At 36.5% G+C, this 9,827-nt stretch overlaps 1 long non-coding RNA gene across 1 annotated transcript; it reads right to left on the bottom strand.

Moving 5' to 3' along the window:
- Positions 1 to 241: 241 nt before the first annotated feature.
- LOC135971031 (uncharacterized) lies at positions 242 to 3,168 on the bottom strand. The gene is made up of 3 exons (XR_010587057.2): positions 3,076 to 3,168; positions 1,956 to 2,206; positions 242 to 595 (listed from the first exon to the last, which is right to left on the bottom strand). It is a non-coding gene; the product is annotated as an uncharacterized lncRNA (long non-coding RNA).
- Between the last annotated feature and the right edge of the window lie 6,659 nt (positions 3,169 to 9,827).

Below are 9,827 nucleotides of genomic sequence, written 5' to 3'. Positions count from 1 at the left end.
TAGTTCAAAACATTTTATGATAGCTCATATAGTAAAAACATAAATGCCTGTGGAATAGAATCATCTTTAAAGTGTTTCAGATGTCCAAATTTGCATGCAGTTTTGATCATACAGTTCATTCAATGGGATCAGTGACATGTTTTAAAATCTTAAACAGTTTATTTAGCCATTTCCTGGTGTTTTCACTTTGAAGATTTTGTTATTATGCATATATTTTTGTTCAATTAAAATGTAGTCACTCTTGAAATGTATAACACAGGAAGACAATATGGTTTATTTTCATTTAGCAGCTATTTGTAGTACATTTTGAGCTCTTTGAATTAAAATCTATAGAAATGTTAAGTATTATTATGTCATATCATTAGCATTTTGGCTGGAAACCTCTCCCTCTAGGCACATATGGGATTTTTATTTTTATGCATAAATTTGCATATCTGTTTCACTATCTTTACCAGATGAAAGTCTTTAGATATTAACTTGACAAATATCACGATCAAGTCATCAGTTTCAGTCTGGTTCAGTGGGTTTGAAACTTCTTAATGGAGATATTTTCATATCTATTCAGGCTTCAGTAGTATCTCTCTCTCTCTCCCCCCTACAAAGAGGCACTTAATTAGTAGTGGCTGTACATTGACTTAATGAACACATTCATTTTCAAGAATGATTTAAATAATTTTACTTTGTATTTTCAGATAACTCTATGGCAGCATAAATGTTCAGACTGCCAAGTTTCAAATAACTATGGCAGCATAAAATATTCAGAAACAAGTTTCTTCAGAATGTAATCACCAATTTTACACAAGAGATATTTTGCACAGACATGTGAGTGATTGGGCTGTGGAATTTCATAGCTTATTTATTTTCTTTAATCTTTATATAACTTAATGTTCTGGCATCATCAGCCTACACATGAAATATCATGACACCTACATTAACACTCTATGTGTAAACCCTCCTCTGCTTGACTGCAGAGTTCCCTATCCTTATCTCCACCCAAATATATATGAGTCCTGCTTGCTGTCCTTCCCACAACTCACTGGGCTGGGCTCCCATGCCTCAAGAACAGACAGGTCCACAGACAAATGGACCTCTGTTCCCGCTGCCCAATAAAGATGTCACTGGTGACAAAATTATTTGCGCCTTGGAATTGTTGAGCTGGGGCTCTCTCACCATACTTGCCAAGTGAGAGAAATGTTATCCTCTGTCTTACACTCAATTAATTGGGTCCCACAGTGACTTTGCTTCAGTGTCAGAGTTTCAGAGTCAAAGGAAACATCTCTTTCAATTCCCACACAGTCCTCTTCTGAAGAGCACTGAGATGTCATTAGAACTGGTAACTGCCGCCAAGCTGTGCTCTGAGCAATCATTTTTCTTTGACTCTAGAGCCTCATTTAAAGTTGAGATGATTGTGCTAGATGCAATCCTCTCTCACAGAAATTCAATATCAGAAACCCCATTATCTCCCATGTGTATGACCACTGCTAGGGTCTTTATCAAACTTGTCTTTATCTGAATGCCCGTTATGGGCAAAGTTCAAATCTTGCCCTCACTTGGAATACTTTCCAAATCTTTATTTCTCAACAGACACAAGTAGATACCCAAGAACTCTATTAGATGGAAACATCTTACTCTCAGGTAACCAATTAATTTTGATTTTTATCATGCTACCTTTCATAATTAAAACTGGTACTAGAACAATTACCACCGAAACATAAAAAATAAAAATGTCCCAATGTAAAAATATAAAATTGCAGCTGTTAGCATAAACTTCCTAAATCAGAGTCAGACTGTCAAGTTTCACTTTCTTACTCATCAACTTATTATTTCCATTACCTTGAGCAATTTTTTTAGTTCTCTATTGCTGTGTAACTAATTCCCACAAAATTAGCAGCTTAAAACAGGTATGTTCATTATCTCACAATTTCTCTGGGTCAGAAATCTGGGTATGACTTAACTGGGTTCTCTGCTTCAGTGTCTTCACAAGGTTGCAACCAAGCTATTGTTCGGGGCACACTCTTATCTGAGGCTAGACTGTGGAAGGATCCATTTTCAAGACACATGGTTGTTGGCAGGATTTAGTTCCTTACAGGTTATTAGGCTGAGGGAATCAGCCTCTTGCTAGCTATTGGAAGCGGTCCTCTTTCACTCTTTCAGTTCCTTGCCATGTAGATCTCTCCATATGGTAGCACGTTTCTGACAGAGACTTCTTGTAAAAACAGAGTTAGGGTCAAATAAGAAATGAATCTTTCCATTATCTTCTCTAATAAGTTCAAGAAGTGAATTGTTGGTAAGAAATCTATTTTTCTATGAGAAGAGTCATCAAAATAGAGGGAAGAGGCAATCCATCACAGTTTCAATCAGAATGCACAACAGGGAAAAGGGATTAAAAAGTAGAAAAGTAATAGAAAAGAGTGAAGTGAAAGATGTTTGCTTATCTCTGGGAGAAAAGATAGGTGAAACAGGTTATTTGGGGAAGAATATGTAAAATCGGTTATCATTGGGTATAGGAAACTTAAGTCAGTGGATTTAAGGAGATTTAAGGAGAGACCAGGATCAAATGGTAAGAAAGTCCAAGCTTATAGTGGACTTTGCCTCTTTTTTTTTTTTTTAACCTGTCCTCTGAATTGCCACCCAAACTCTTTAGCTTGATAATGTGAACAAATTCACAACCAAGTTATTTATAGGGACTGCCCAAGCTGCTGCTGAATATAGTATCTTTTTTGTTTTAGATGAATCTTATTTTAAATCATCTTTAATAATAGTCACTATATCTATAGAGTGAGCCTTGTGTCTTTTTTTTTTTTACATTTAGCACATGATATCTAACATAGAAGAAAATATGAGACTTGAAAAACAGTATAAACCAACTAGACCTAACAGACATGCATACACTACTGCACACAACAGGATAATGCACTTTTACGAAGGGCTATGGGTTATTCTCCATGAAATAATCTATGTTAGGACAGAAAAAAAGGTTAAATACATTTAAAAGGATCAAAATCAGAGAAAGTATGCTTTATAAACATAATATAATGAAACTAAAAATCAGAAACCAGGAACAGTGGCTCCCACCTGTAATCCCAATGTATTGGGAGGCTGAGGCACGAGGACCACATGATGACAGGAGTTTAAGACGAGCCTGGGAAACAGCAATAATTTGTGTCTACAAACAAAAAGAAATGTTTTTTAATTAGCTGGGGATGGTGGTGTGCACTTATAGTCCTAGCTATTCAGGAGGCTGAAGTGAAGGATCTCTTGAGCCCAGGAGTTTGAGGTTGCAGTGAACCATGATCACACTGCACTCTATCCTGAATGACAGAGCAAGACTGTGTCTCAAACAAACAGATAAAGTCAGTAACAGAGGAAATTTTCAAAATTCATAAATATGTAAAATTAAACAATAGTCTTAAATAATCAACATGTGAAAAAAGAACTCACATAAGAAGCTAGAAAACCCTCTAAAATAAACATAAACAAAACACAACACTTGTGGGACACAGCTCAAACAGTGCTTAGAAATAAATGTATAGCTGTAAGTGACTCTGTTAAAAAAAAAAAAAGAAGAAAAAAATGTTAAATCAATAACTTAACTTTGTACTTTAAATAACTAAAGAAAGTAGAGAAATCTAAACCAAAAGAAAGCCAAGAGAAAATGATAAAGATTCAAGGTAAAGAAAATAAAATAGAGACAAGAAAAACAATAAAGCAAATTAACAGAACTAAAATTTGGTTCCTTGAAAAGATCAACAAATTTGACAAACCTCTTGCTAGCCTGCCAAAAAAAAAGCTCTCAAATTGCTAAAATTAGGAATAAAAGGCAAAACATCACTACCAACCTTGCAGAAATAAAAAGTGGAATAGTATGAACAATAGGGAAAAATTAGATATCTTAAGTGAAATGGACGACTTCCTAGGAAGACAAAAACTAACACAACTAAATCAAAAAGAAATGTAAATCTTAATAGCCTTATGGAAAGAAATTGAATTAATAATACAAAATTTTCCACAAAGAAAAGCCCGGGACTAGATGACTTCACAAGTGAATTCTACCAAACATTGAAAGAATTAACAACAATCCACAAATTCTTAAATATCAATCAATTAATCAATCACTTTATCTCTCAATTCATCAATCACTTCAAATCTTATAAACGTAGTGTTTAACATTTGATAAGATCCAGCAACACCCACTCCTAGATATATGCCAAGAGAATGGAAACACATGCCTGTTCAAAAATCTAATAAATGTTATGGAATGTGAATGACATTTTAATAAATCTATTATTTGAAAAATAATTAAATTCTAGAATATAGAATAGATCTAAAGAGAAAAGGAAACTTTTATATCTATGCAGAAAATTTTTTTTTTTTTTGCTGAAAACTGTATGCTTTTTCACTTTTAAACTGCCATACGTTTATCCATTGCAGATTATTTCAAACATGTTTGCCCATGTAATTATGCCAAAGTGATTTCAAAATAAATAAATATATTCATTCTCTTACTTTGGTTGTATCAAAATCAGTTATGCCTGTCAAAATTGTCAAACCATGATGAAATATATATGCAAACAGACTAAAATACATTAACAAAGAGTGCAACAAGTTTCTATTAATTATTGGAACCACTATTTTGCTAAACATAGATGTATAGTAACCAAATTACATAACTTCTGACATAAAGTAAGGGTACTGTAACTAAATTTCAAAGTAAAAGCATTTGCTTTGTCTAGTCAAAGTAAAAAATAACAGCAGAAGCAGCAGCAAAAACAATAGAAATTGTTTTGCCTCTATTTCCCATTGTATTACTTTCTTCCTTTGAAAATAACTTACCAAAATCTCTTTTTTAAATGTCAAAAAATGATTTCCTAGATGTTTCTGTACTTGAAAAAAATAGTCATGGACAGTTTGTTTCAAACATCATAAAACTCTGCTAGGCTATAATGATCCATTTATTTTTTCAGCCACCTGGGAACTGTGGGTGGTGTGGGTTCTCCAACTATCTCTTGATTATGTCCTTGGAAAGGAGTAGTAGGTGCCATGCCAATGTTCTTTTGGTATTCTGTTAATGCCAAATAGATCATGTTTTGAATCCTTGTCAGTCTTATCCCTTAATACTAAATGTATTCAGTCCATACTCATTAAATAATACTGCGACATATAATGGTAGAGTTACTGCAGTGTTCACACAATGGTGGCCAGGCTACTAAAAATGTGATGGCAGCAAGCTCTATTTTTCCTTGCTTCTCTTCTGAATTGCACAGATATCTATACAATGAAACCACAAGCAGCAACGTGGTTATAGTCAACCCTCTCCTGGGGTTCCATTAAAATGTCCCAAAATGAATCAGATTGATTATATACTTCAATGCCAATGTATTTCAGTTGCAAAATTATCTAGACTGAAATGTAAGACTTAAAGTCTCAGGTTAGGCACAGTGGCTCACACCTGTAATCCCAACACTTTGGGAGGCCAAGGCAGGAGGATCTCTTGAGCATAGGAGCTTGAGATAACCCAGGGCAAAAAAGTAAGACCCCATCTCTACAAAAAAAATTTTTTTTTTTTAAATTAACCAGGTACGGTGGTGCACACCAGTAGCCCCAGTTGCTCTGGAGATTGAGGCAGGAAGAGTGTTTGAACCCAGAAGCTTGAGCTATGTTTGTGTTGCATTTCAGCCTGATGACAGAGCCAGACCCTGTCTCAAAAGTAAAATGAAACTTAGTCTCATTTATTTATTATTTAAACCTCCCTGGTTAATCATGAGTCTACATACCCTCCATTGACTAATTAATTTCTTCATTTTCTTTTTAACATGTTTTAATTGACATTGTAATTGTACATATTTATGGGGTACCATGTGATATTTTGACATGTGTATATGTTATATCATGATCAAATCAGGAGAGTTAGCTAATCTGTCAGCTCATGACCTCATCATTTCTTATGGTGAGAACATTCAAAATCCTCTTTCTGGCTATTCTGCAATGTATAATACTTTACTGGTACCCATAGGCACCCTACTGGGCAAATGAACACCAGAACTTATTTCTCCTGTCTGACTGTAACTTCGTACTTATTGACTCCCTCCCCACCTCTCCTTTCCATCTCCTCAGTCTGTGGTAACCACTCTACATTCATTGATTAGCTACTTTTTAAATGTCATAGATTCACCAAAAGGTCTTTGAGTTATGAGCTTAACCTTAAAAAGCCAAATAAAATAAAAACCCAAATAAAAATCAACCCATCAAAATTTTAAAATACTTATTTGATATCTTTTAATTTTTATTTACACAATCCTAGAATAAGGTAAAGAGCAATTATATTGAAATATATGCATAATTTAATTCTAAGAGTAAAATAGATCAACAAAAGAAATACAAAATACATTTTGTCTTTTGTCTTATTATAGATGTGTTAAAAATTCAAATATAAATTTATTTTCTTTTTCTTTCTTTTTTTTTTTTTTTTTTTTCTTTGAGACGGAGTCTCGCTCTGTCGCCCAGGCTGGAGTGCAGTGGCCGGATCTCAGCTCACTGCAAACTCCACCTCCCAGGTTTAGGCCATTCTCCTGCCTCAGCCTCCGGAGTAGCTGGGACTACAGGCGCCCGCCACCTCGACCGGCTAGTTTTTTGTATTTTTTAGTAGAGACGAGGTTTCACCGTGTTAGCCAGGATGGTCTCAATCTCCTGACCTTGTGATCCACCCGTCTCGGCCTCCCAAAGTGCTGGGATTACAGGCTTGAGCCACCGCGCCAGGCCTATAAATTTATTTTCAAAGTTTGTAGTAGATACATTGATTCATTCAATCACTCACTAATTAATTTCAATGATTATTTGTCAAGTACCCATTATGTTGGATACTGTTCAGGGATCACTTTGAACATCAACTCTATGATCCATTTAATAATATTAACAGTAATTAACATTTGAGTGCTTTTATGTGGCAAGTGGTGTCTGGAGCTATTACCATTTTACAGATAATAAAACTGAAACACAGAGTGGTTAAGTCACTTGCCTAAGGCCAAAAGGCTAGGAATGAAAGTTGGACTCTAATAGAGGCAATCTGACACTGAAGCCATCACGTTTCATCAGCACTAGACTCTTCTGCCCTTAAACTATACCCACTGCATGCTACATTTCTCTCTCTCTCTCTCTCTCCAGTTTTAGCAATATGCAGTACTTTGGCTATATAATTTTCTTTCATTTCTTTATCGTTTTAGAGTTTTCCATTTTTCCTCTCAACCCTTGATTATTGGTTGAAGCATCCCTATTTTTAGGTCATGTTGATATCAGACACGTCACAGAATTCTGATTCTAGATGGTGCCTTTATCATCTGATCCTGTTTCTTAGTATTTCATGAGGATCTTTGAGGTCCCAAAATGGTAAGAAGCTTATGCAATCCGCAGACTTGTCAAATTCAATGATTTGACGAGTTTAAGCAACTAGCTAAAGATAATCATCTTATTATTTGTTCACTCTGACAGTTTGTAGCCTTGGTTTATAGAGCAATTTGTATGTCAGACAGGAGTTGTTTCAGTGAGTATCCTTTAGGGATGTCTCTAGAAAACCACTTAATTCCCCAGGGGTTGGGAATTATATTAATTCCCTAATTATATTAGTCACACATTTCAAACTAAGTTCTGCTTTTTTTCTAGAACAAAAAGCAAGAGCTACTATAATCTCCAAGGCATACATGCTTCAATAACAAAAAAAATTTTTCAGGGACTTGGTGGCAATTCAATTATACCAAAAAGTAGTCAATGTTTTGTATCATGAAACTTGTGCATTTTTTAATCAATGAAAGCAAAGCTGAATAAGGTTTTTTGGATTTTTTGTTTCTACTTTAAAAAGTAACACAATAACTATTAAATTAAGAATCACAATAATATGAAAAAATTGGTATTTAATACTGCCATAAATTTATAAATAGTAATTGTTCCCTTCCTTGGTTTTATTCACTCCTCTTTCTGTTGGAAATAGAAATTGATATATTTTTTAAAAAATACAATACTCTTTAACCTACTCTGAGAGTTTGAGATCAATACTATTAATGCCATGGATCTTTATGGCAGGAGATAAATAATCTGCATGTGTTATCTTAACCCCACAATAACCTTATGGCACAGGCAGAACCGAGGATTCAAGGACTGTCAATGACTTACATAAGATCAGTGACATGGTATTGCTGTGTGCTCACCAGATCTCAACTTGAATTATATTTCCCAGAATTCCCAAGTGTTGTGGAAGGGACCCAGGGGGAGATAATTGAATCATGGGGGCCAGTCTTTCCCATGTTATTCTCATGATAGTGAATATGTCTCATGAGATCTGATGGGTTTATCAGGGGTTTCCACTTTTGCTTCTTCCTCATTTTCTCTTGCTGCCACCATGTAAGAAGTGCCTTTTTCCTCCCTCCATGATTCTGAGGCCTCCCCAGCCATGTGGAACTGTAAGCCCAATTAAACCTCTTTTCCTTCAGGTATGTCTTTATCAGCAGCATGAAAACGGACTAATACAATAAACTGGTACCAGGAGTGGGGTGTTGCTGAAAAGATACCTGAAAATGTGGAAGCAACTTTGGAACTGGGTAACAGGCAGAGACTGGAACAGTTTGAAGGACTCATAAGAATACAGGAAAATGTGAGAAAGTTTGGAACTTCCTAGAGGCTTGTTGAATGGCTTTATCCAAAATGCCGATACCGATATGAACAATAAAATCCAGGCTGAGGTGGTCATAGATGGAGATGAGGAACTTGTTGGGAACTGGAGCAAACGTGACTCTTGTTCTGTTTTAGCAAAGAGACTGGTGGCATTTTGCCCCTGCCCTAGAGATTTGTAGAAATTTGAACTTGAGAGAGATGATTTATGGTATCTGGCAGAAACAATTTCTAAGCAGCAGAGCATTTGAGAGGTGACTTGGGTACTATTAAAGGCATTCAGTTTTAAAAGGGAAACAGTATAAAAGTTCAGAAAATATGGTGCCCAATTACGTGATAGAAAAGAAAAACCAATTTTCTGTGGAGAAATTCAAACAGGCTGCAGAAATTTGCATAAGTAGCAAGGAGTCTAATATTAATTCCCAAGACCGTGGGGAAAAACTTCCAGGCCATGTCAGAGACCTTCATGGCAGCCTCTCCCATCACAGGCTTGGAAGCCTAGGAGGAAAAAGTGGCTTCATTTGCCAGACCCAGGGTCCCTGTGGTTTGTACAGCCTAGGGACTTGGTGCTCTGTGTCCCAACTACTCCAGCTGTGGCTGAAAGGGGCCAATGTAGAGTTCAGGCTGTGGCTTCAGATGGCAGAAACCCCAAGCCTTGGCAGCTTCCATTTGATGTTGAATCTTCAGGTGCACAGAAGTCAAGAACTGAGGTTTGGGAACCTCTATCTAGATTGCAGAAGATGTATGGAAACACCTAAATGCCAAGGCAAAAGTTTGCTGCAAGGGTGGGGTGCTCATGGAGAACCTCTGCTAGGGTAGTGCAGAAGGGAAATGTGGGGTCTGAGCCCCCACACAGAGTCCTCGGGCACTGACTAGTAGAGTTGTGAGAAGCGGACTACCATCCTCCAGATCCCAGAATGGTAGATCTGCTGACAGGTTGAACCTTGTACCTGGAAAAGCTGCAGACACTCAACAACAGCCTATGAAAACAGCCAGGAGGGAGGCTGTACCCTGCAAAGCCACAGAGGCAGAGCTGCCCAAGATCATGGGAACCCACCTCTTGCATCAGCATGACCTGGGTGTAAGGCCTGGAATCAAAGGAGATCATTTTGGAGCTTTAAAGTTTGACTGCCCCACTGGATATGAGACTTGCATGGACCTTGTAATCT

The sequence above is a fragment of the Macaca fascicularis genome, chromosome 5 (genome assembly GCF_037993035.2).
Source record: "Macaca fascicularis isolate 582-1 chromosome 5, T2T-MFA8v1.1".
NCBI classification, from domain to species: domain Eukaryota; kingdom Metazoa; phylum Chordata; class Mammalia; order Primates; family Cercopithecidae; genus Macaca; species Macaca fascicularis.
Note: the sequence above shows the minus strand (reverse complement) of the source record. Positions and strands in the feature narration are given on the sequence as shown.